Below are 26,938 nucleotides of genomic sequence, written 5' to 3' on the forward strand. Positions count from 1 at the left end.
GTAAATATTAATTACATATGAAATTTTGGATCGATTCTTGGAATTTTTTTAATAATCCAAATTATTTTTGGATTTACTTTATCTATACATTATTGTCCAAATATTAATATTGTATTCTGATTACTAATATTATAAAAGATATATAAATTCAGGTTGTTTTATTTCATATAATTTTAATTAATTCATATAAATGGAGCATCAATCTCGAATTTACCCCTTTTTAATTATATATGAAATTTTGGATCAATTCTTGGAATTTTTTTAATAATCCAAATTACTTCTGGATTTATTTTATCTGCATTACTGCTCAAATATTAATATTGCATTCTGATAGATTACTAATATTATAAAAGATATAAATTCATGTTATTCTATTTCATTTAATTCATATAAATGGAGCATCAATCTCGAGTTTACCTCTTTTTAATTATATATGAAATTTTGGATTAATTTTTGGAATTTTTTTAATAATCCAAATTACTTCTGGATTTATTTTATCTACACATTACTAATATTATAAAAGATATATAAATTCAGGTTGACTATTTCGTTTAATTCATATAAATCAATCTCGAGTTTATTCCTTTTTAATTACATATGAAATTTTGGATCAATTCTTGGAATTTTTTTAATAATCCAAATTACTTCTGGATTTATTTTATCTATGCATTACTGCTCAAATATTAATATTGCATTCTGATAGATTACTAATATTATAAAAGATACATAAATTCAGATTGTTCTATTTCGTTTGATTCATATAAATGGAGTATCAATCTCGAGTTTACCCCTTTTTAATTACATATGAAATTTTGGATCGATTCTTGAAATTTTTTTGATAATTCAAATTATTTCTGGATTTACTTTATCTACTCATTACTGTCCAAATATTAATATTGCATTCTGATCGATTACTAATATTATAAAAGATATAAATTCAGGTTGTTCTATTTCATATAATTTTAATTAATTCATATAAATGGAGCATCAATCTCGAGTTTACTTTATCTACACATTATCTACACACTTTACTTTATTTATGCATTACTAATATTATAAAAGATATATAAATTCAGATTAACTATTTAATTCATATATATTATATTTACATTTATTGATTTACATTTATTTATTCATAATAAATGTAACATCAATCTCGAGTTTACCCCTTTTTCCTAGATTGTCCAGTTCCAGAGATTGATTTATCTCGAAAAAAAGGGAGTCGAATCGAAAGAATATTGCTAATACTTACGACCCAATTACGCCTCACTTCTGTTACCCCTCGAATTATGGAAAAATTTATACGCCGATATAAATTATCGTGGCACTTTGATTGTTGCCGTCCACCGGAGGCCGGGGTTGTTGTTAATGATGCATATATATAAAACGTATTCTCCACCTCGTGGATCTCTCCGCCGCTGAACTCGTTGCTAAACTATTATGTTCACGATCGGATCACGGAGATGATTTATGGCCGTAACGGTCGACTTTATAACCCCCTCCCCTCCTATCTTTTCCTTGATAAATGTTCGAGAGGAACTCGTGGACCAGATCAATTGATAATCAAGGTACCGGTTGATAAATCTTTTAAGTTTTATTCACGGCTGGTATTTCCCGCTCGATTCACAAGTAAGAATTCATGGAAAGTTGACAATTACGAAAACGATTTAGGTTAAGAGAAGAAGAGAATAAAAGAAAGGAATTATTATTCTTGGATAAATTTTGTTCGGCTTCTGTCCAATTGCGATGCTGTCGGAGAAAGAACATTGAAAGAAAGAAATAATCGCGGGATTGGAATCGAAGTGTTGAATCAAACGTTAAATCGAACATCGTGACACGTTTAGTTAGGAGAATTGAACGAGAAGCGATGATATGATAGCTTGTTTGCTAGGAAAATCCTCCGTACCCTCCGAAAGGAGCTATCTAATTTGACTCGCTTTGATCTCCCCGTGTTACCTTTATTCGTTCATTAGTCGTGACAGCGCACTGGCTATCGTCCTTTCGCCCCACTAATTACGCATCCTATCGCGATATGGATAATGTCGAGGATTGTCTTTATCAATAAATACAACTTTCGGTTTCAAGCGTTCTGTGAATTTGTTCATAGAAATTTTTACAAATCTAATTCAAATTATTTTTCGCGAAAAGTGGGAAGAAATAGCGTAGAGAAATTTTATTCAAAATTCGGTAAATGCTATTTTTAGTTTATAAATTTTTGGAAATCTCTTGAAAAATCTTTATAATTCTAATTTAAATTATTTTTCGTGAAAAGAAGAAAGTTTATTCTTATCCTTATCGAAGTTCAATAAATACAATTTTTAGTTTAAAGTCTGTGAATCTCTTCAGAAATCTTTACAATTCTAATTTAAATTATTTTTCGCGAAAAGTGGGAAGAAATAGCGTAGAGAAATTTTATTCAAAATTCGATAAATTTTATTCAAAATTTTTAGTTTATAAATTCTTGAAATCTCTTGAGAAATTTTTACAATTCTAATTTAAATTATTTTTCGCGAAAAGTGGGAAGAAATAGCGTGGAGAAATTTTATTCAAAATTCGGTAAACGCGATTTTTAATTTATAAATTCTTGGAATTATTTTTCGCGAAAAGTGAGAAGAAAGCTTATCTTTATCCTTATCAAAGTTCGATAAACACAGCTTTTAATTTAAAGTCTGTGAATCTGTTCGCAGAAATCTTTACGATTCTAATTTAAATTATTTTTCGCGAAAAATGAGAAGAAATAGCGTAGAGAAATTTTATACAAAATTCGGTAAACGCGATTTTTAGTTTATAAATTCTTGGAAATCTCTTGAGAAATCTTTACAATTCTATTTTTCGCGAAAAGTGGGAAGAAATTCTCTATAGCGTAGAGAAATTTTATTCAAAATTTTTAGTTTATAAATTCTTGGAATCTCTTAAGAAATCTTTACAATTCTAATTTAAATTATTTTTCGTGAAAAGAAGAAAGCTTATTCTTATCCTTATCGAAGTTCGATAAACACAGCTTTTAGTTTAAATTCTGTGAATCTTTTTAGAAATCTTTACAATTCTAATTTAAATTATTTTTCGCGAAGAGAAAAATTTTACGATTTAAAATTAAATTGCCTTTCGCGAAAAATTAAAATTGCATCGATGATTGAAAAAATGAAATTTCGATATGAGGATTATCTTATCCTTATCGAATTTCAATAAACACAACTTTTAGTCTCTGAATCTTTAGTCTCTGAACTTTTGAAGTCTCTGAATCTCTTCAGAAATCTTTATGATTCTAATTTAAATTATTTTTCGCGAAATAAAATTGTCATAGCTTAGAGAAATTTTACGATTTAAAATTAAATTGCTTTTCGCGAAAAATTAAAATTGCATCGATGATTGAAAAAATGAAATTTCGATATGAGGATTATCTTATCCTTATCGAAGTTCAATAAACACAACTTTTAGTTTGAAGTCTCTGAATCTCTTCAGAAATCTTTACGATTCTAATTTAAATTATTTTTTGCGAAATAAAATTGTCATAGCTTAGAGAAATTTTACGATTTAAAATTAAATTGCCTTTCGCGAAAAATTGAAATTGCATCGATGTAAATTTCGATATGAGGATTATCTTATCCTTATCGAAGTTCGATAAACGCAACTTTTACTTTAAATTCTGTGAATCTCTTTAGAAATCATTACAATTCAATTTAAATTATTTTTCGCGAAATGTGGGAAGAAATTCTCCATAGCGTGGAGAAATTTTATTCAAAATTCAGTAAACGTGATTTTTAGTTTATAAATTCTTGGAATCTCTTGAGAAATTTTTACAATTCTAATTTAAATTATTTTTCGCGAAATGTGGGAAGAAAGCTTATCCTTATCCTTATCGAAGTTCGATAAACACATCTTTTACTTCAAATTCTGTGAATCTCTTCGTGTGAAATCTTTACGATTCTAATTTAAATTATTGTTCAAAAATAATAATAAATAAAATTATTGTAGAAATTTTACGAAAATTCAAAATTACATCGTGTTTCACGAAAACTTGAAATTGCATTTGATGATAAATTTACTAATTTCGTTCTGTCGTTAAATTAAAATTATTCATCGTTGGATAATTCGGATAATAAAATCCATTAATAGCGCTTTACGAGTGTTTTCGCTCGATCGATCGAAAAAAAAAAGAAGAAAAAAAGAAAAAAAGGAAAAAAAGAAAGGAAAAGGAAAAAAAAAGGGAGCTTCAGAGCGGGGTCGGGGGCGCAATTGTTTAATCTTTCTCTGGATAGGTTCTGTATCGCGCAAAAAGCCATCAAACAAGCGACGCCCAGCGTAATTGAAATTACGGCAGGGACGCAACCTGGTAGAATGGCAATCGTTAATTGGCGAGCAAACGGCAACGAATTTAATACACACGCGGTACTCCTACTATACTCTCGGCTTGTGTACACGTAATAATACGTCTGTATTTGCCGTTGGATGTTAACGGACGGTAGCGGGTTAAATTATCGAATTGACATGGAACATAGGAGTTTTTCAGCTTTTATTATTTTTTTTCTTTCCTCTCTTTTACAAATAGGAGGCTACCGCGAATAATTCGTACGTTATTGGATTATAAATATTTATAAAAACACTTATTATTATTATTACTCGTCGTGATAATAAAAAAATTCTTTCTCGATTCCTCCTCTCCTCGCTCACATCTTAATGAAATTCTAATCATCTCGATGCATCGATTCTAAATTCCTTACACGTACTTCCTACAAGAACAGGATAAGAGAGCGGAATGGCGCGACTAATTAATTAAGCTCGAGCGAGTGATACACACGGTATCGAGAGATTGGAGTCGACGATACGCGAGGATGTACGCATCGCGGTGGGGTCATGGTGATCCCACACTCGGAGTGTGTTTCGTGTTGATGAAAGAAGGAGAAGGGAAAAAAAAAAGGAGAAGGAAAGAAAGGAGAAGAAAAGGGAAAAATAACACCAACCAAGTTCCGGCATAAACGCGCCGCATAATAATAATAATCAACCGGTGTACACCGGTTCTTTGCCGGTCGGTGTAACAATATCACGTTAAGAAATTGTTCGCTACGTACGGTTATAAGAATCGTACACCGTCGTCGTCGTCGTCGTCGACCTGTGACGCGCGCGCACCTCTGCCTGTCTTCAACTCCCGTATTTCCGCCGCCCATTCCTTCTTGTCTCCATTATGCCTACTCCTCGCCTCGACTTCCTTTGTCCACGCAACGTTGATTAGATTCATTTTTCATGCACGTGTTCCTCGAACGTCTCCAAGGAATGCATCGTTTTCACTCGGTTCTCTTTCAGCCTTCTCTTCCCTCTTCCCTCTTTCCTCTTTCGTTTCACAGTTCCCGCGGAACGTTTTGCCACGGATGGCTACGTTACGTCGGCTTTTCACGTCACTTCAAATATTATTCGAAACGCTGGACACGGATCTCGTATGCTTTTCTCCTTTCTTTTTGATCAAATATTTCTTTTGGTAAAATTGTAATATTTGATAATTTATAGGAGATAGGATACGCAATTACGCTTATCTAGTTATTCTATAATGATGTTTATTAATTACGTATCGTTTATATGTAAAATATAGGCGTTCACAAACCGGTTCCAGTGATTTTTCCGATTATTATCTCACGAGGGTGATTATTACTAGATCTTGATTGAACGGAAAGGAGGTATATATTTTCTCCTCCATTTCCCGATTTTTCACGATAATTTTTCTCCTAACCGTTTCACGCATCTTGTCCGTTCTCGTTTTTGATTTTCCATCGCGTACGAAACGTCCCAATCGTCGATGCGTTGCTCGTCCATTGTTCCGCTGCTTCATCGAATGTTATTAATTATTCCTTATTTCCTTCCACGGCTCGATCGATAAATCAGGGAAACGTCGGTTCTCAACGCCCGTTTAAGGATACGTAATTTCGACGCAGAGGATTTTGCAACGATTGATAGACGTCCCCTCTTTAAATTCGCCTTTCATGGCGAATTTGAAATTGCATGGCGATAATTTGAAGTATATTCTCACGATATTTGAAGGAACCGTTCCCTCTTGATATCGGTAAGTCTTGAATCGTTACATCTAATCGTGTTGCGAATTCCAATGTTTATCGACTGTTACCATCTCTCGGTGCGGTAGGAATATATTATATCCGTTATAACGATAAAAATTAATTGGTTATTACAAGGAATGTCGTTGTTTCGTCGAAATTGTTCAATTTTTATAACCTCGTGAGTTGGGAATAACTTTAATAAGTCATCGTTCGAAACGGTTGTAACAACTGCGAACATAACCTTACTTTTAAAGAAATTTTAAGAAATTTTTTTCAACTCGGTTCGTGTCAATGATCGAATAATTTCTCGAGAGTCGAGAATCACAAATATAATTGAGTATTTATATGAATCTGTCAAAAAATAAATTTGTGTAACCTGTTCACGTATATATTTCATCCGATAACAAGTTCACTAATTCGTGTATAAAAGGATTTTACATTTTCTTTTCGATCAAATATATATACATATATAAATTTACAAACAATAAAGATAACGACGTACGTACTCGCTAATTACATAATATGGTAAGGACAAGTACAAGTGGAAGGACGATAGCTCGATAGCGGTTGAGATAATAAATGCTCGGGTGAAGCGCGGATGATCGAGCACCGACGCCGTAAAATCTCGTTCGTATACCGACTCCGACACCACTGTGATTAAGAAGCTAGGGTATAATCCAACTTACCAACAAGTATCACTCTTTTTTCTTTCTTCCTTTCTTTTTTTCGGTTGTATCGCCAAGGGAAATATCTCACCGCGCGTCAGTTCCCTTCGATTTATCGCAGCGTGGCGCTGAGAACGCGGCGCACGATTTATTCCATAGCGCACGGTGAAAAATAAATTACCAGATGATGTAACCGTGGTGGAGCGCGAACGAACTATCTAAGATGCGCGCGCACCGGCGCATATTCCTCCATTATCCCGTCAAATGTTTACGATCCGTCCTTTTCGCAACCGTAAACAGGATGGCCTCCGCTCCTCCCCCCCGCTCGAAATTATCTTATCGAATCATCCATCGTACCCTTCCCATCCCCTTCCCTTTCCTCCAAACCTGTCAATTATTCTCCCTTTCCTGAAAATTCGAGCCCCTCTCGATAAATTAGCTTCCGTTCTTCTTATGCCACGAAGCAGTAACTAAATCTATCCGAGTTAATTAATTAATTTGAAACAGATAGATCGTAAAAAAATAGTGAGCTTCCTTCTTCCTCCGTTTTTACTGGAATTAAGACGAGTTTTAATATATCCTTTCTCCCTTCATCGTCTGTAATTTTCTTCGTAAAACGAATATATATATATTTTAAAAATTACGTAGGATTGCAATATCTATTTACAGAATTTATTTAGATAGGATTAAAAATCGAGTTTGTTTCATCGAAATTGATCGGGATTGAAGGGTAAGTCGACGGAGCAAAGATATAAGCGGTCGATAAGAGAGATAATTTCAGCGAATCGTGGACAGTCGAGTAATCTCGACGTCAGAGTCGAGCCGTCTGGATCGTTTGGTGGTGCGTTGAGACCTAATCGCCCGTAAGATCCGCTATTATCGCGGTGGATCTTCGATAATTGCCGGTGCAATCAATTAACAGGCAGAGCTGCCTTCCCTCTGTCGAAATCGTCCTCAAGCCAAACATATACGCTTCGTATAATATAATATTTATTATTATTATTAAATCACCCCGATATTTCTGCTTACGCCTTTTCCAATCTTCCGCGCGATTCGACAAGAATAGGCCATTGCGTGCAACGGGGCAATTTTTTTATCGTCCCTTTGTCGCCGACCGACACTCTGGGAATAAATGAATAAAAATCCAATGGACGAAACGATTAATCAATTAATTCCTTCATTCTTTTTACGATTCTGATTCTGAATCAAATTTATTCCAGTTCCTGTTTTCGATATCATCGGATTGGATTTCGAGAAACGTTCTCACGTTCGCGAAGCGGATAATTCGGGAACCCTTTCCTCCTCGATTTCAATTCTCGTTGATTGAATTAACGAATTGCGCAAGGAATCTTTTAACGCGTTTTTTATTCGAGTTATGGTTGACAATATTTATATCTTTCTTTCTTTCTTTTTTACCACGAAGAATAGTATTTCGTAATGGAAACAATTTTCGAACGAGATCATCGCTTTTAATTACTGCCTTTCTCTAAACGAAATGAAACGAGAGGGAGAGATAAAAATTGTGCTCGTTGCGAAACGCTCGTAAACGCGTCTGTTTCCCACGTGTTCTTGCACATGTTTCCTGTGGGACGGGTTAATTAACGATGGAAAAAAAGAAAATTTTCGTATGAAATTAACAAAATTGAATCGCGACCCATCCAAAAATTCTTATAATATTTGAGAAAGAAAAGCGACGTTTATTTAAATTTAAAAAGAGGAGAAGGAGAAATATGTGTAAGTTTTGTCGGCTGCGATCCATTTTCTCGAATTCTTTTTCAAAGGAGAAACATCTTGGAAAACGAAGTCGAATTTTCTATAGAAACGAAAAAAATCTCTCATTCGCGATTGAACAGATCTCGCATTTGGAGAAAGAACGTGTTGAAGGGAACGGTTCGCATCAGGGTTAAGAATAAATGGCGTCATACCGGTGTCTCGCGCATATTTCGTCCTCCGCTCACTTCCTTTACGTTACGCGTCTACGTTTATTTTAGAACCCGCCGCTTATTTCTCGATTTAGACGCTCTTCTCTCCTTTCTTTGGATCCGCGGCTCCCAGTTATCGATGTCTCCTATCCGCGAAAATGGAAGGGAATCCTCGACGCGTTGATCAAAATTTCTTTTTTAAGAGGAGAACGCATGAATTTAAGCATCAATTTGATTAATTCAACGATTGTCAATTCTAGATATAGAGATACTAAAATTGACAGTTGATGTATCCATTAATTTGATTAATTCAACGGTTGCCAATTCGAAGATATTAGAATCGATCGACAGTTTCTCGATTCTTCTTATATTAGGATATCCTATAATTTCTTTCCTTTTTTTTCTTCAATCTTTAATCAACGTTCCAATTCTCATCCCTCGAATAACTCGTTGATACTAAATAATTATTACAATATTCTATATAAAAATTAAGATTAATTTAAGAATTCGTTTGGAATAAATAATCATTGAAAATTGTCATATATATATATTCCACGTTTTCTTCAATCTTTAATCAACGTTCCAATTCTCATCCCTCGAATAACTCATTGATACTAAATAATTATTACAATATTCTATGTAAAAATTAAGATTAATTTGCTTGGAATTCGTTTGAAATAAATATTAGGATATTCTATAATTTCTTTCCTTTTTTTTTCTTTTTTTAATATTTGTTGCTCAAGATTGATTATATACAAACAGTTCTGCTCTATCATCCTTCTTCCATTTCTTAAGGGAGCCTCGTTATTTCTTCTTTTCAAAATTGTCGATTTACAAAATATTCCTCCAGGTGCGTTTTTAATTTAGCTTACGGATTGGAACAATCATGGAGAGAATTTTTGAATAATAGAGAGATCTGGAGACAGCTGAGTAACAGCTTTTCTCTTATTACAAGTCGATGCAAAATACAGTTTTGCATTGTTTCTGCCAAATGGCATCTTTCAATTTATCAAGCTGACTGCAATATTTTAAATTGATGGTTTTGGTTCGAGAAAGAAGTTCATAGCAGACTCACAACCTTTTCAATCTCATCAAACTTTCTTGGAGTGAAGTCCAGGCTATTGTCCTTAAATCAAGTCCGTTTTCGATGCACATTTTGATACAAAAATCCAAGTCTCGTCTCTTTAGAGAGCCAGACTCTTTAAAAGCCTCTTTAAAAAAGATTGATAATTTAATTGGACGGATATTTCGCTGAAATTTTCACGGATCAAGCGTCACGCCTCCCCCTCGCTTTTAATTAAAAAATTGAAACGCGGCAAAGATTTTTCCCGCCAAAGTTGTCGCGAGGGGTCGACGGAAGAAGCAGAGTGGAAGCACACGCGGAAGCTTCGAAATGAAATTCGCATTTCGCGCGAGCGAATATTTAGGTTTCTCTCAACTCTCTCTCTCTCTCTCTTTCTCTTTTAATTTTTATGCCAAACGCGACTGGTTTTCGCATTTCCCACAGTTCTGAATAATTACATGGGTTGTTGGGTTACGATTTAAACGGATACAAAGTTTATTCCACGTATTTTAAGCGTTATTTATCGCGTTCTTCTCTCACCTCCCCTGGTAAAATGGAAATTCATCTTCGATGCCTCGGCACGGTTGTATTATCACGATGGTGTGACGGCCGGCAAGAGGATTAAAAAGTCGGTGAACCGAGGGATTGCTGTTAAATTGGGAAAGTTTGGTAGGATAGGAAGAAACGATTTGCTAGTTCTTTCAAATTGTCAACGAGTTGTCCGAGGGATGAGAATTGGAACGTTGATTAAAGATTGAAGAAAACGTGGAATATATATGAGAAACGAGAATTTTTAATCATTAGTTATTCCAAACGAATTCTAAACAAATTAATCTTAATTTTTACGTAGAATTTTGTAATGATTATTTAGTTTATAAGAAATTATCCGAGGGATAAGAATTGGAATGTTGATTAAAGATTGAAGAAAACGTGGAATATATATATATGTATATGAGAAACGAAAATTTCCAATCATTAGTTATTCCAAACGAATTCTTAAATTAATCTTAATTTTTACGTAGAATCTTGTAACGATTATTTAGTATCAAGAGTTTAGAGTTATTCGAAGGATGAGAATTGGAACCTTGATTAAAGATTGAAGAAAACGTGGAATATATATGAGAAACGAGACAATTTCCAATCATTATTTATTTCAAACGAATTCTAAGCGAATTAATCTTAATTTTTAGAATCTTGTAACGATTATTTAGTTTGTATCAACGAGTTATTCGAGGGATGAGAAGTGAAACCAGAAGTTGATCAGATTAAAGAAAATAGATTATTTATTCCAAACTTAAAAAGCAAATTAATCTTAATTTCTTGTAACGATTATTTAATTCGTTACTTTATTTTTTCAAAGATTTTCAGATTTCACCTACCACATCCTTAACTTTATTGAGCGTTCGCGGTCCTACTTCGTATTCTCTCGACATTGATAAAACGATTAACGAGAACGAGATAATTAGCATTTATAGGATTAAAATCCCAGCCCTAAATGTAATCGATTGTCAATCGATTGTCGATCAATCCCGAATCAATCTCACTTTATTTAATTTCCAACTCTCGTCTAGATTCTAGATTCTTTTCTTCGGCGGCCGTTCTCCTCAGAAATTGCCTGTTTCTTGCACATGCAGGCGGAAGGAGTCGATTATAATCGCGGTGGAAACCGAATCGAATCGTTTCAACAAGATTAATCGTTCCCGCCTTCCAAATATTTAATTCGTTTCGCCTCGTTCGATCGACGAGGCTTATATTATTTGGGAAATTTTGGGAACGACAGAGAACTCTCCGCGCAATCTATGATATATGAACGGGTTTCCTTCGAGTTTCAACATCCATTTCTAACGCGGGTTAGAGAGGCGAAACACTGTGCAAACTACTCTCCACTCTCTCCAAGATTGCCACTCGAATTTTCATCTATTGATCTTCTACAATATCCATCCGGCCAGCCCCAGAATTATGGCATCGGATTCCAACGTAGGAAATGGGAAAGTCTAGCCGCGGTGGGCAAAAACGGATAAGGAAATGGCATTTTCGCCTCTTTATTAAGACCATTTTTCACCCCCTCTATAAATTCCATTCAAGAGGGAATAAATTCCGCTTCTGGTATTATTTTAGGTAGATTTTAATTTTTCCAAGAAAAGTAAAGATAAATAAAGAATTATTTTCGAAGCGACAAAACAACGTGAAACTTGTGCCTCGACGAGAATGAGTCATGCAATATAGATTTATCCTGATTAATTGAATATAAAATGATTAAAATAACAAATATATCTTTATTTAAATCTAAAATGAATTAAAAATTGTTGAGCATGCAAATTTATTTGCATAAAATGAAATATATATTCTATTTACAATTAAAAAAAGAATAAAGTTCATTTAAAATTAATTTTAGTTATTGAAACTATTATATAAATTGAAATAAATTGACATTAAAAAAATTTGTTTTCAATTTATTATTTCATAAGAGAAAATTATTCAAAAATGAAAAGGGAAAGTTTCAATTTTTAAAAAAGATAAAATATCTATTAGATTTAACAAATCTAATAGAGGATAAATATACAATAATTATAAAAAATAGGTGATCCTTGAAATAATTCCAATTTATCCAAAGTTGAGCGGCGATTCGAAAAAAAAGAAAAACATTGCTTCAAACTCATCTCGTTGAAGCCACGACGTGCTAGCAGAACGTGATCAGAGATGTAGACGCGGTGTTCGTTATATCGCTAAAATGCAAAATTCATGATAGCGGAGCACGAAGTCTGGTGGGCTCCTTCACGTAGCCAGTATGGCGGCGAGAAAGCTTGATTAGGGGCTAATGAAACTTCGAATATCTCGGCAAGTCTATCCAATCCGCGCCCCTCCTCCACCGCTGGGAGTTACGGCATAATTATGTCGTTGATAAAGCAATCCTCCCCCCCAACCTTTCTTGCGCCACCACCTCTTCTCGTGCTCGCGTCTCGTATCGAGCCTCGATTATACGCGGTTTCCTCGCTTCATTTTCTTCACGATGATCACGTAAATGCGCGTTTTCCCTCGTGTTCTCTTGCATCGTGATAAATCACTGAGGGGAAATCGAAAGAAGATTTAAATTTCTGAAAAAAGAAAGGAGGAATTCAGAATTAAATTTGACGGAAATTCGTTTATTCTTCAAGTATTTGCATGAATTTTTCGTCGAAAGATTAGAAAGAATTATTTTTATGGAATATTGTCGAATTGATTTTCGAATTTCATATAATCTTTGTAACAAGATTTAGCGATTAAATATTCAGATTCGAACTTTTAAAATAACTTTTCCAAATTCTATAAATTCAACTCTTTACTTTATAAAAAGTACAAATCGAATTATTTGCAATATCGGAATCACGAAAGATATCGCGAATCCTCTTAAGCGATTCGAACAAAGTAAATTCGCAAATTCGTGCGATAATTGCGGCAATGTAGCAGATGGCGACAGCATTAAAACATTTAATCGAATTGTCGTCGCCCGACTGGCTATTTATCGCTCCCGTTCACGTTGACGTTTAATCGATCGTGATGCCGGATAGCGGAGCGATTGGACGAGTGTAAATTTCTATTTCTATTTGGTGGTGGCTCGATGTCGATCTCGTCGATACGCTGCTATTTTTCACTTACTTGCACTATTTTTATTTTTTTTTTTTTTTTACCACACATCCACTCTAAAAAGTTACGAATCACTTTTCGACCGTGTATTTCGCTCAAATTGCAGGCTTTTTTCCAACTTGCCGTATCATGGCCATTTTTCACGCAAGCGAATTTTTTAAAATGATTCGAGAGATAGAGAGAATCCAATACATTTATTATATTTATAAATTTGGGAAAAAAAGAAGAACGCTCCTTTCCTGTCGTCTCGTATAATCCATCACAGTGAAAGAACAGACATATTATATATCCTCGAGAACGATGAGCGTAAAATTGCTCAACTTGGAGTCCAATATCGGCGATATTGGAGATAAGTTTCCCCTTGCGAAACGAAATTTGAAAGCATCGAAATTGCATCCAATTGTTTTTTCATCGGCCGAGACTCGACAATTAACATTATCGTATCATCCCATTTGCTCGTCACACTAGCCTTCGATCGTTTCTTCACTCGGCTATATACAGAGTATGCCACTCTCTTTTTCTCTCTTTTGTCCATCCTCGCCTGTTCCTTCTCTCTCTCTCTGCGTTAACGCAAGTGTGCAACTCTCTCTCTCCGTTCGCGATCATTGTTCACGGTGTGGACGGCCATTAAGGGCCTAGACGGCAATTCGCAATTAAACGCTTGGGAGAACGGATGCGAGGAGGACCTCTCTTTCTCTCTCTCTATCCCTTTCCTCTTCTCGAAGAGTGGCCACTTTTCGTGCTCTTGCTACGTCGTTGGAATTTAAATAGCGAGTCGAAATTCGCTAGAGATTCCAATTCGATTCGAAAAAGGGATTTTTATATTTTTCGATCGAAGATAATTTTTGCTTTGAATAATACGATCTTCTCTCTCTTTCGCGAAAAACTTTTTTTGCCCAAACAAAGACTCGGGGGAATAAAAGAAAAAGGAGAGAGGGAAAGGTACGTCTGTCTTTTTGAACGAGTGCTCGCTAGGTGGATGAATAAATTTGCCACGGTGACCTCATAGGCTTAGCGTCGTCTTTTTCGCAAATGTGTCTCTGGCCGGGATGATGCTTGCCAGAATGGAATTTCATTTGACGAGTTGGCGGGATACGTCAAAGAGATACCATCGTTGTTTCCATCCACCCGTGGAAAATGTTGCATACCGGCTCTCTGCGTGTCTCTCTCTTATTCCCTCTTTCTATCCTCGTCGCGGCTAAATTTTTGCCGAAATTTATATACGTATCTCTTTCTCTCTCTCTCTCTACTTCTGTGATGCGCTCTCGATTTCCCTTTGGTGTCCCCCGCCGATATTGCTTTGCCGAATTTTTGGAAGGATCGTGATGGTTCGTATTATCGAGTCGATTTTCGTGGAATAAAAGGCGAGGCTGCAATTTATCGCGCCCGCGTGATATACCCGATGCACTTTTTTACGCCGCCTCGATTATCATTTCCATGAAATTCAATTCGACTCGTTAAAACCCTTCAACTCCGACCGCTGAAACTGTTCAATCTTGTATCGCGAATTTTTATTCCGTGAATTCTTCTTCTAAAGAGAATATCATTATGGAAGATCATCGTTGTTTAACGATGAGAATACGATTCTTTCTTTCACTCGTAAACGATTCTTTTACACACGCGTCGTACTCGATATTTCATAAAAATTAAATAATATTTCTTAAAAATTATTAGTTCGAAACATATTTCGATAATTTCTCTTAAAACGAAAAGGAACAAAATTGATCGAATATGCAAACACTTTTTATAAAAATTTCTCGTTTCGAGAATGAAAAAACATTATTCCAAATATCATTCTTCGTTTAAAAACGCACTAGCACAATTTATCCTATGTCTATCCTATTTTTCGTTCACACAGGCCGTAAATTTCTTTCGTCAATTTCTAGGTTAGTTGCTGTAACGCACGGTAATTGGCACGTGGCGCCGCCTGTATCAAATCGATGGCGTCGAAACCCACAATTTGGTTAAAAGCTAGTAGGTGGTTTTCGCACGGCAAAAGGGATCGCGAATTCCTTCTTTTTTCTTCACTCTCTCTCTCTTTCCTCTATATAGATACGCGAACACTGTGGAGCGGCGCTTTTAACGGTTTGTAAACTCGCGCACGAACGCGGTCGTCGATGCGTATCCTTTATCTGTGATGCGTGTCATGCATGGCGAGCACATTTCCGGCACTCTCTGTCTACAGTTGCACCTATCCATTGACCCGTCGTCGTAAAGGCTCGAGCTTGGGATCGAGCCGTAAGCCACCGTGTCACGCTTCGTCCACACGCCTCGCGAACCGGTTGCTTCGAACCAACGACACTTCCCTCTCTTTCTCTCTCTCTCTCTACCAGAGATCTTTCTTTTCAATGCTAAATCAAACGGAGAAAGTTCATAAAACACGGGCGTATGCGGTTCGCTTTGCTCGTGGAAAGATAAATCTTGGCTCGCGGTGAGAAATTTGTTTAACGATATGACGTTTCCTATGTCGAGGAGGAAAAAATAGATTTCTCTTCGAAAGTTGAATTTTTTTTTTTGTTTTTTCTCTTATTTGCAATAAGATTATTTATCGTGTATTGGAATTGATTAATCCTTTTTAGTACTAATATACGCAATGTTGAGATTTTTTTAAAAAATACATTTCTTTGATATGCAATAGCAATAAACTGTTAATAAATGCAAAGAATTTTTTTCTTGGAAAAGTTGTGTACAATGATATTTATTACGTTAATAAAAATTAATAAAATTCTTGTCCATGCCAGATTCGAATTCGAATGTTCGCTTCGAAAACGATCGACAATTCCAGTCAACTTGTTGAAGCGAATTGAACGCCCCACCATTATCTACTTATAACACTTTAAAACACGAAACAGGCATCGTTGGATCAAAATGACCCTGTATCATGCGAGAGTTAACCCTAATAATCTTTTAATTTATTTTAAACACTCGTGCGAGAAAATATTCACGACATACGTTCGCGAAAAAAGGTTAAATCAAAAGACACGATCCGAGAAACGCGAATCCATAGAGGCAGGGAATTAAGCCACTACTACCAACCTATGCAATATTCCTTTGTTGACAACAGAGTCGCGAGCATGCGCAAGACAATCGCACAAGGAGCAAAGTTTGGCGCTTTAATTTAACCAGCCTGTCTTCAAACCACTCTTCTTTGTCATTGGCTTATACGGAAATATGGACGCTCTTCGGCGTTCGCCTCTCCATTTAGGTTATTAACATCTCCGCGAGGGGGAGAAGAATCGCCGCAGTGGCTGCACTCGTAATTAAGCGCACTTGCGACACGACGAACCGAATTCGAACACTCTTCCACTCTCGTCGCGGATAGAGATCGATAAAGCAGGAATCAAACGAATTTTTATCGACCAAGAAAATTCTAACCATTTCGCCGCACTTTCTTCGTCGTGTAAATTTTCAACAAACAGGGAAGGAAAAAAAAAGAGATTTTCTCGAGTCAGCTAAACTGTCATGATATATATATATATATATATAGGAAGTGCAGTTTCGACACTGCCATTTAACCTTCATCGGTTTCGTCATTGTCGAGAAAAAAGAATGCTCGATAAAGCACGCGCAAATATCCGGCGTACAAACTGCAGTTCGTTGTAACGCAGCTAATTCGACCACGCATCGAGGGCCGCTCTCGTTTATCGTTCGACGCGTGGAAAGCGAAAGAGAGAGAGAGAAAGAGAGAGAATCTCTCGTGCAGGATACAAGTTCCATGGGGCGCAACGCGACAGCAGCGTGTACCGTGGGGACCGTCGAGTCCTGTTCCACCACCTGGATACGAATGGAAAGCTGACTGGTTGACGCTATTAAGGGTTGTTATTTCGCCCCTGCCCTCTATTCCGATACAGCTCGTATACAACGATTAGGAAACGCGCGTGATAGGAACATTGAAATACGACAGTATTTCTCTCTCTCCAACCATTTGTCATCGCGACTAATATGTTTCTGAGCAGGTTTCTAGGGTGGTGGAGGAAGCACGACGGAAAGATGAATGATCTGGCGATCGAGTTGGCGTTTTTTTATTTTTCTTTATCTTTTTGGAAGTATAAACTATTCTTAATTATTAACGTTTACTCTTAAAATATGGAATATTTAAGAAATATTATATTTCGTAATATAATTTTAAAGTTGATATATTGATACGTTGATTGAACAACATTGCTCAAGTATAATAAACAATACGTAATAATTGAAGGTATTCCAATATGAAATTGCAAAGTTAAATTTCGTTATTAATTTATCCTCAATTAACGAATATCGATTATCGGTTGAACAATAAATAATTTAAACAGAACAATTTCACGCGTCGATATAGACGTCGTTGTTGAACCAAATCTGTTTTATTTGATCTCGTTACAAGGAGATATCGAGCCACGATATTAAGTCATGGAAACACCAGGTAACCCAAGATCTGCTCCAATTTTCTCTCGCCGTACAACTATTTTCTCTATTGCGGCTTCTGGTTTGTCTTAAGAAATAGAGAACGTGAGAAGAGCAGTAATAGATGAAAAAGAAAAAAGTGAATCGATAAAAAGAAACAATATGCAAGTCGAGAAAAATTATTGAAACGAATATTCGGAGGGATTCAACGAAGAAAAGGACAATTTTTATGAATGTTTCGTTAATCGTAACAAGATTAAGTAATTCGTTTTTAATTAATTTCTTTATAAATATTCATTCATACACTTTCTTAGAAATGCATAACAAATAAATGCACAATCGTACTGAATTTTCAAAGAGCAAGCATCAATCAACTTATCCATCATTCTAATACATTAGAAGAATAAAACTATTTTTCATAAATATTCATTTTGCACTATATTCGAATCGATTCGATCGAAATTAATTCAAACACGATTTACTTTCACCTACACACAATACACATCAACGACAGATATTAAAAATTTCAAGGAACAAATTTACCTTTAGAAAAAAAAAAAAGAATAATTAGATCGTTCAACCTGTTATTTAAAAATTATATCTTCCAATAAATATTCATTCTCGCGTTATTCAAACCGATCGATCGAAAGACAGAAAGAGAGAGAACGAATTGAATTTCAAGCAGCGCGGATGCTGAATTTTTAGCACCTGTTAACCAGTGTTAATCGGGCGGGACAATGGGACGATCCGCGTGTTTTAAAAAAAGCATTCGATTCACGGGATAAAATTCCATCGCTCGTCCGAGAGCGGATGGAATTTTCTGTCGCAATTGTGTGAATGCGTGCAAAGGACGCACGCCTGCACCTCTCGTTCTCGTACGATAATGTGAAAGTGCCTCGCTGCCCGTTACTCACAGGGACACCGTACAGGAATGCACTTATCCAATCGCGGCGGGCACGCGTGCACGATTCTTTCCTTCGCATGCCTGCACGAAACCCGCCGTGTTTTTCCCTCCCTCCTCCGCGAGAGATTGCCAATCCCTAATTGCCCCGACTTTCGTCCAGATGCCTTGCAATTGTAAGATTACCACCACAAGTGGCTCGCCTTCCACCATCCCCAACTAGAGATAATCCACCTAACCCCCTCCAGAGATCTTTTTCTTCTTTCTTTTCCTTTTTTGAGCAGCGCATTCTGGAATAAAAATATGCGATTATTTTATTTTTGTGGAAAAATTGGGGATCGTGATAAATTGAAATGATTCGATTTTGGGGATACTGATGTTGAGATTCTTCTTTGTTTCCTTTCAACGATTTCGTCATCTGAATGCAATTTATCGCATCGAATTTCAAGTATTAAAATTTCCAATTTTGAATTTCGAATTTTTTAAATAATCGAAAGATTAAGGATAGAAGCTGATATGATCCTTCCATTATTGTCAATCGGAATCCTCATCATCCGTCCAAACCTTCTCGCGCTTTCAACGAAACGTCCAGTCAGCGTTTCTCTCTCCCTCTCCCTCTCTTTCATTGCACGTAACAAGGGGAGAAGGAGAGCAACACCCCCTTCTAAGCTCGCTCTTTGCACCCTTCCGCACGAACTCCCATATGAATATACATGCATAATGTATGCGAAAGAGTCTGCGCATGGGGCTGCACACGCACGAGATTCTGCCTGGAGTGGTAAACCACCAGCCAGAAAAGATTGCACTCGTGGTTTGCTGCAGTTGCATTTTCCAACCCCGGATTCAACGTACGGATTTCCCTTCTCTGCCTCGGTGATGAATAATAACGGCGCCCTGGATCAGAGAGGAATGAATGATACTTTCAATTTTATCGAAAGATGCCTTCTTTCGTTGGAGAAAGAGAGAGAACGTGTGCTTGCACACTTGTTATCTCTCCTATTATATCTCGTTCGATAGGAGGATTCGAGGCTGTAACGCTCGAAATTTCAGGGGATGATAGCCAATGCAGTGTCCATAAAGATTGCACGCGTGAAATTATTGGGTTGGCAACTAAGTAATTTCAGTTGAAGTTGATGACGACCTAATCAAAGCAATAATCGATTCGGATCGTCACAGTACAACTCGTGAGATTGCAGAGAAGCTTCATGTATCGCATACATGCATTGAAAACCGCTTAAAACAACTTAACTATGTTCAAAAACTCGATACATGGGTTCCTCGCGAACTGAAAGAAAAGCATTTAACGCAACGCGTTAACAGCTGTGATTTGCTAAAGAAACGTAATGAAAATGATCCATTTTTAAAACGACCGATAACTGGCGATGAAAAATGGGTTGTTTACAACAATATCAAGCGGAAAAGATGGTGGAGCAGGCCACGTGAACCAGCTCGAACAACATCAAAAGCTGATATTCGTCGAAAGAAGGTTTTGTTATCAGTTTGGTGGGATTACGAAGGAATTGTCTATTTTGAACTCTTACCACCCAATCGAACGATCAATTCTGTTGTCTACATTGAACAACTAACGAAATTAAACAATGCGGTTGAAGAAAAGCGGTCCGAATTGACAAATCGAAAAGGTATTGTATTCCATCGTGACGATGCAAGGCCACACGCATCTTTGGTCACTCGGCAAAAATTATTGGAGCTTGGTTGGGATGTTTTGCCACATCCACCATATAATCCTGACCTTGCACCATCCGATTACTTTTCGTTTCGATCTTTACAAAACTCCTCGAATGGTAAAAATTTCAATAACGATGATGATATCAAATCGTACCTGATTCAGTTTTTTGCTAATAAAAACCAGAAGTTTCATGAACGTGGGATTATGATGCTGGCTGAAAGATGGCAAAAGGTCATTAATCAAAATGGGCAACACATTACGGAATAAAGTTATTTAGTTCCATGAAAAAATTGTCTTTGATTTTCTAAAAAAAATCCGCAATTACTTAGTTGCCAACTCAATATTATCGATCCGTCGCGTATAAATCTCCAGCCAGCTGCTTATCTCCATGAGAAGAAACACGATGGAATTAACGATGTGACAGTTGGTTAGAGAAATTTTTCTTAAGTTTACAGGCGAAAAGTTAGGAAGAATAAATGACTTTTTTATTCGTTCGTTTCGATTATTTTCTCTCTTTCGAGACAGACGAGTGTATGTACGTATTTCATTGGACGGTTTCGATTGATAGTTTTGCATGCGAAACGTTCAAAGAGACTCGTCTGGAGCTCTCTTTTTGTCGGTTGGCAATTAGTTCGGATTCGAATTGCTCGGTTTTTTAACAGACGGGGAACAATAATACGAGGCGGGGGGTTTAATCTTTAGCGGGGGGAGAGAAGAAAAAAAAATACGGGCGCCACTCGATAGTTATTGTCGCGGCCTCCTCTTCGCGCGACTGCTCGTAGCCGCGTATGAAAAGATCATTAAAAACAATGGAATACGTGGAACGCATGCTCTGAAAAATTCAATGAAACTCGAAGATGGGAAACTGGTTGGACGAGTCGATATCGTGTGCTAGTTTCCTTGCAGTTTATTTATTCGTTTTCCTATTTCGAACTTTTTTCTTTTTAAAATAATTCGTCGTTGAAAAATGGACAAATATGGAAAACAATTTTATTCTGCAAGTATCGCAGAAGAATTTGGAATATTCCGTAAAAATCTCGTGGATTTACAGACTGTATTAACTCGACTCAACTTTAGTGTACATCGCTGTTTCCTCATTGTCTCTCTCTGTAAGGCGTAAAAGAGAGAAAAAGAAAAAAGATGAGAAGCCCAGACAAGTCTGGAGCACTCGTAAAGAACGCAAGAAATGCGGGGCTACGTTATATTAAACACCGAAGGCTGAGAAAAAGGTCCGGTGTGCAAAGTGTCTGCCCTCTTCAGGGACATTTCCCTGACGAACGCACACGGACGCGTAATGGAGCTTGCGTTACAAAGCTTTCGTACTTACATATACTCGTGGTGTAACCATCGTTGTAGCCGCTTGCAAACGTGGGGCGACACGTGAAACGCGTTGTCGAGATAAAAGCATGGCCGGCCCCTATAATTGTGTATCGGGGATATGCATGCGCCTCCTCTCACGTGCTAAAAATTCTTCCTTCCTCGTCGGTCGATTATTTTATTATTTGTTTATTACGAGAGAAAATGCTGCGTCCAAAAGTTTAATATAATAAGCAGGAATTTTTTGGAATAATTCTTTTGCAGAGAAAATGATTTTTCGTGTTAAAATACGCGAGAGAGAGAGAGAGAGAGAGAGAAAGAGGAGATTGCAGTTGTAACTTGCCCGTAAGAATGTTTTTATTTAGATTAGCGAGGCGTGTACCGTTGCGAATAACGTGACTCATATACGTGGCTCGGAGATAAGATGAAATCCGAGGCAGGAAATTATTATTATTTCGCGATAATACGATTACGGTACGACAAAAATAGAGAGAATTACGGGTGTGTTATATTTAGTACCGTAATACGAAAAATTTGTAACTCGTTTATGTTTAAATGCGATTGGTTTTTATTTACGAGGTAGATCGCTTCACCCGGCCACGCGAAAAAGTAGTCGCGTTACCGTGGGACGACCTTTGCCCCTTCAAAAATATGGTCGCTTGATAATTAGCATAGCTAAGCGTTACCAAAGCTCTATATTTTCCTTACTCATTAGTTTAAGGCACGATTCCAAACCGCGTCTCATCGCCTTTTGTGCTCGTACGCTTCTCTTTTTACTTGCGAGAAATATAAAGGATACTTGCCATCTACTGGATACCGTAAAGTACTAGAATTCGAAAGCGGGAAATTCAAATTGCAGCAGCGTATCGCTGTAAATTAATATAACGCGAATTGGACTAATGAATTTTTTTAATATCTCGAAACAGAATTATTTTTTTTTTTTATAAAACTTGTATACTTGTTTTATTGATATTAAATTTAACTAGAGGCAGTAATTGACGAAATATCTGTTTGGTTTTTTTTTTTTTTTGAACATTACAAATCACTGCTTTGAATAGTAAATTGCAAGAACGAAGAGGAATCTTCCGTAAAGATAGAGGTAGAACGCTTAACCGGAGCAAAGATGACGAAGCTGTTAAACGAACTCTAATGGTTTCATTATGCCTTAATGAACGTCCTATAATTATATTAGATTCATTATGCTCGGTGCTTATTAAAATTGCACGGCTGGCCAGGTATTTTTCCACGAGTTCTTTATACACTCTGACATTTTCCACGCTTTCGTCCCTGTCAATCCTCAACGATTTTTTTATTTAAATAAACATTCATCGAATCTCGTGCGATTACGAGAAGAGCGAATGAAACAGATCGATTGTACAACGGTTGAAAACGTTACAGCATTTCAGACACATCCCGTTCAATTACTCCGTTTATTTAATGGTATTTCGGGGCGTTATATCGTATACTATTGATCTCCACTCCGACCATAATAACCTTTTAATCTCTTCGATTGCAATAAACGAAATATATATATATATATACTTCCAACGATATTTAATTACACGGATGAAGGTATCGTTTAGTCGACAGATAATTAGCGTTTTCAAGATAGATAGAAGCTACAGAGTTCTATCTATCGCCACGTTATAATATAAAAGCGATAATCGACTCTCGGCTACATTGATTAATTCGATCATTTAAATCGAATTACAATAATTTTCAATCTCTCTCTCAAAAGAAGCCCAATACCCATTCCCATTTAATCACAAATACGGAGCTTTGATCCTTATCTCGTCGAGACGGATGTCCATCGATATCGGATCCTTCCGCTTTTTCTCCACCCTTGGCTGCCTTTATCGCGAAGCAAGATTACGCAACAGCGCAGCCCCATAATTAACCCCGATGTGTCTCTGGCAGCTCTGACGACAACCGGGGTCAACGCGCACGCACACGCGCATAATTCGCTAGGAAACGTTAACGCGTCTCGGTTCATCTCCCTCCTCCCTCCAACCCTAATTATCTGGGTGCTGCGCTCCCTTCGGGGATCGTGTGCGCCCCACGCGTTCCCCAATAATCCCCTCGCTACGACTCCACCACCCCGCATTGTATGCAACCTGTCACATTGTTCCGTACACGTGCACCATTTTCGACTCTCACTCTCTCTCTCTCGCTCTCGCTCTATCTCTCGCTCTCGCTCTCGCTCTATCTATCTCGTTCGCTCTCGCTCTATCTATCTCGTTCTCGCTCTAGTTTTCGCTCTCGCTCTCGCTCTGCGTTCGCTCTCGCTCTATCTCGCTCTCGCTCTATCGCTCGCTCTCTCGTTCTATCTTGCTCTCGCTCTCGCTCTATCTCGCTCGCTCTCGATGTAGCTTTCGTTCTCACTCTATCTCGCTCGCTCTCGCTCTCACTCTGCGTTCGCGTACGTTTTACATTCTCGATCGTAAGCTGCGTAATTCCACGCGTTTATATATCGTTCCTTTTTTCTTTCTTTCTTCCTTTTTCGCCTCTTTTCCGCTGTTTCGCGGGTTGTTACACTCGCGACCGATCCCATTCGTCGTCCCGCAAGGCGAATTGATAGCAGCGGGCGAGAGTTATGAGGCCAGGTATCGCGTGAGATACAAGGCTAGCTCGGAGGCGGTACTGTATATCACGTTGATGCCTCGATCCTCGTTGAAACGAATGGCTTCTCCCTTTCTCTTTCTCTCTCGCTTTATGTATATATATATATATATATATATAGAATGTTGAAAAGATGCCCGGATCAATTATTGCGCTTCGCTCCTGTTTCTGCGCCTCCCTTTCGCGCGAAAGAAAATGTTGGGGATCCGGGTGATTAATGCTCGATCTTGGACGAGTTTCGCTTTGTCGAATTATTATGGCCGATTATTTAGCGAGAAAATTTGTTGACAAATTTTGGATGAATCTTTTCCTTAAGATATAATAGGATATGTTTGAGAGATTGAATGAGAATAGTAGGAAATTTTCTTAATTGTATTCCTGCAGATGAGTTTATTATTCTTCAATCGTTCTATTTTAACCAGGTGTCTTTGAAATAATTGAAATAAATGTTTAAAAAATTGGGTATAAGAATAGATATAGGAATTATTATGGCCGATTATTTAGAGAAAATTTTTTGACAAATTTGGATGAATCTTTTTAAGAGGATATATTTGAGAGATTGAATGTGAATAATAGGAAATTTTCTTTATTGTATTCCGGTTGAGTTTATTATTCTTCAATCGTTCTATTTTAACCAGGTGTCTTTGAAATAATTGAAATAAATGTTTAAAAAATTGGGTATAAGAATGGATATAGGAATATACGTTGAGAAGAAAGATATATTAGAGAATGGAGAGAGATTCCTCGATTCGGTTCCTCGTTCTTCGGGACGAATATATATTTCGCAAAGGACAAACGAGTAAAGTCTCGACGCCAAGGCAAACAGAATAGGTTATTTCTGTCTTTCGTCGTGGCTTGCGCGGAAATTCATGCTTACCTAATAAAGCCAACATGGAGGGAGACGACAAGCGCGGTTTGAAGAGACGGTTTCGTTGTATTTCTCAGGCAAAGTTTCGGATCCGGGAGAGGCGCGATGCCACCCCAAATAACGAGGGTGCAATTTGTCGTCGCGTGCAATATTAAAACCGTCCCCTCTTTTGTTACGAAGCTTCTGCAGCCTAGCATTCCTCTCTCTCACCATTGTTGCATGCAGTACCTCGTTATTACCTATGTAAAATACTTTTTCGAAAAAAATAAACCATTTTTATTCTTCTTTCTTTTGTCCAAAAACGAAAAAGAAAAGGTTAAAATTATTCGTTCGATCGAGAATCGTTGAGGAATCTATTTTTAAAATCTGTTTTTTATTTATAATTGAATTCCTTTCTGTTTTAATAAAAGAAGCACGATAGGTTATTTTTCATTTTCTTTTTTCTCTGTCGATAATTTCGAACGAGAAAAGAGTCGGCGCACAAAAGCGTCCCGTGCCGATAATAATATCCCATAAAAATATACACGCGTCGACTATGCATCGGAGAAAAAAACTTCATCGAACAAAAGTATCGATCCGGATTAATCGCGTAGCCAACTTTTTCTCTTCTTCTTCCTTTACACTTTGACGATATCAACGTCGATATCGATCGCGGTCGATCAAAGGGTTGCCGAAAAAAAGAAGAGAGAGACGAAAAAAGAAAAAAGAGAAGAGAAAAGCAAAAAAGCAGCGGATTACCCCGTCAAAGCAATGGGAATCAATTAAAGCACTTAAAGGCACGTGACTCGTGCGTAATACAGCGAATTTTCGAGCGCATTATTCCGTCGGAGAAAATGGGCCTCCTCCTCCTCCTCCCCCAATCGGGAAAAAGGGGCTGGTTAATAGACGTATCCTCCCTCCCCTTGTGATGGACGCAGAGGGAGGGTGAAAAAACGAAACGAGCGCGGCGGTGTAACCCTCAAGGGGATTGATTCGTGGAGGAGCGAGGGGAAGAAGGGTTGGTTATCGATTGCTCGCACGCATCTACGCGCGAGAGGAGTCCCCCATCCTTCATCTTTCCATACCCCCTCCCCGTTGGATTTTTCCTGGATCGGTTTCCCCTCAAGATTTTTGCCCAACAAATTCGAGGGGTTCCTTCTTCGTAAAATTTCATCGATCCATCGTGCCAACTGAGCGTTATATAAAAGATAGAGCGTTGTGTCACGTATCATAAATATTTCTTCTTTTTTTCCTTTAATTGTTGCGTTGGACGTAGAAGAAAGATTCTTTTATCTGTAAAAATTTCATCTATCGATTGTGCCAACTTACATAAAAGATGGAGTGTCGTTGTGTCACATATCATACGTGTTTTTTCTTTTTTTCCTTTAATTGTTGCGTTAGATGTAGAAGAAAGATTCTTTTATTTATTATAAGAACATTTTTTTAATGCAAACTCCCAAAAATTTCATCGATCGATTGTGCCATCTGAGCGTTACATAAAAGATGGAGCGTCATTGTGTCATATATCATAGATGTTTCTTCTTTTTTTCTTTAATCATTTAATTGTTATTTTTTTTAATGCAAACTCCCAAAAATTTCATCGATCGATCGTGCCAACTGAGCGTTACATAAAAGATGGAGCGTCCTTGTGTCACATATCATTCGTGTTTCTTCTTTTTTTCCTTTAATTGTTGCGTTGGACGTAGAAGAAAGATTCTTTTATTTATTATAAGAACATTTTTTTAATACAAACTCCCAAAAATTTCATCGATCCATCGTACCAACTGAGCGTTACATAAAAGATAGAGCGTTGTGTCACATATCATAGATGTTTCTTCCTTTTTTCCTTTAATTGTTGCGTTGGAC

The 26,938-nt window shown here is 37.1% G+C and overlaps 1 protein-coding gene and 1 non-coding gene across 3 annotated transcripts in view; one reads left to right on the forward strand and one right to left on the reverse strand.

Annotated features, from left to right (window-relative positions):
- Window positions 1-26,938, forward strand: part of LOC724344 (probable Ras GTPase-activating protein) — a 376,738-nt gene that overhangs the window by 20,698 nt on the left and 329,102 nt on the right. The gene's annotated exons all lie outside the window — the stretch shown is intronic.
- Window positions 22,183-22,331, reverse strand: LOC113218701. Its single transcript, XR_003304482.1, has one exon. It is a non-coding gene; the product is annotated as a U12 minor spliceosomal RNA (small nuclear RNA).

The sequence above is a fragment of the Apis mellifera genome, linkage group LG3, assembly GCF_003254395.2.
Source record: "Apis mellifera strain DH4 linkage group LG3, Amel_HAv3.1, whole genome shotgun sequence".
NCBI classification, from domain to species: Eukaryota; Metazoa; Arthropoda; class Insecta; order Hymenoptera; family Apidae; genus Apis; species Apis mellifera.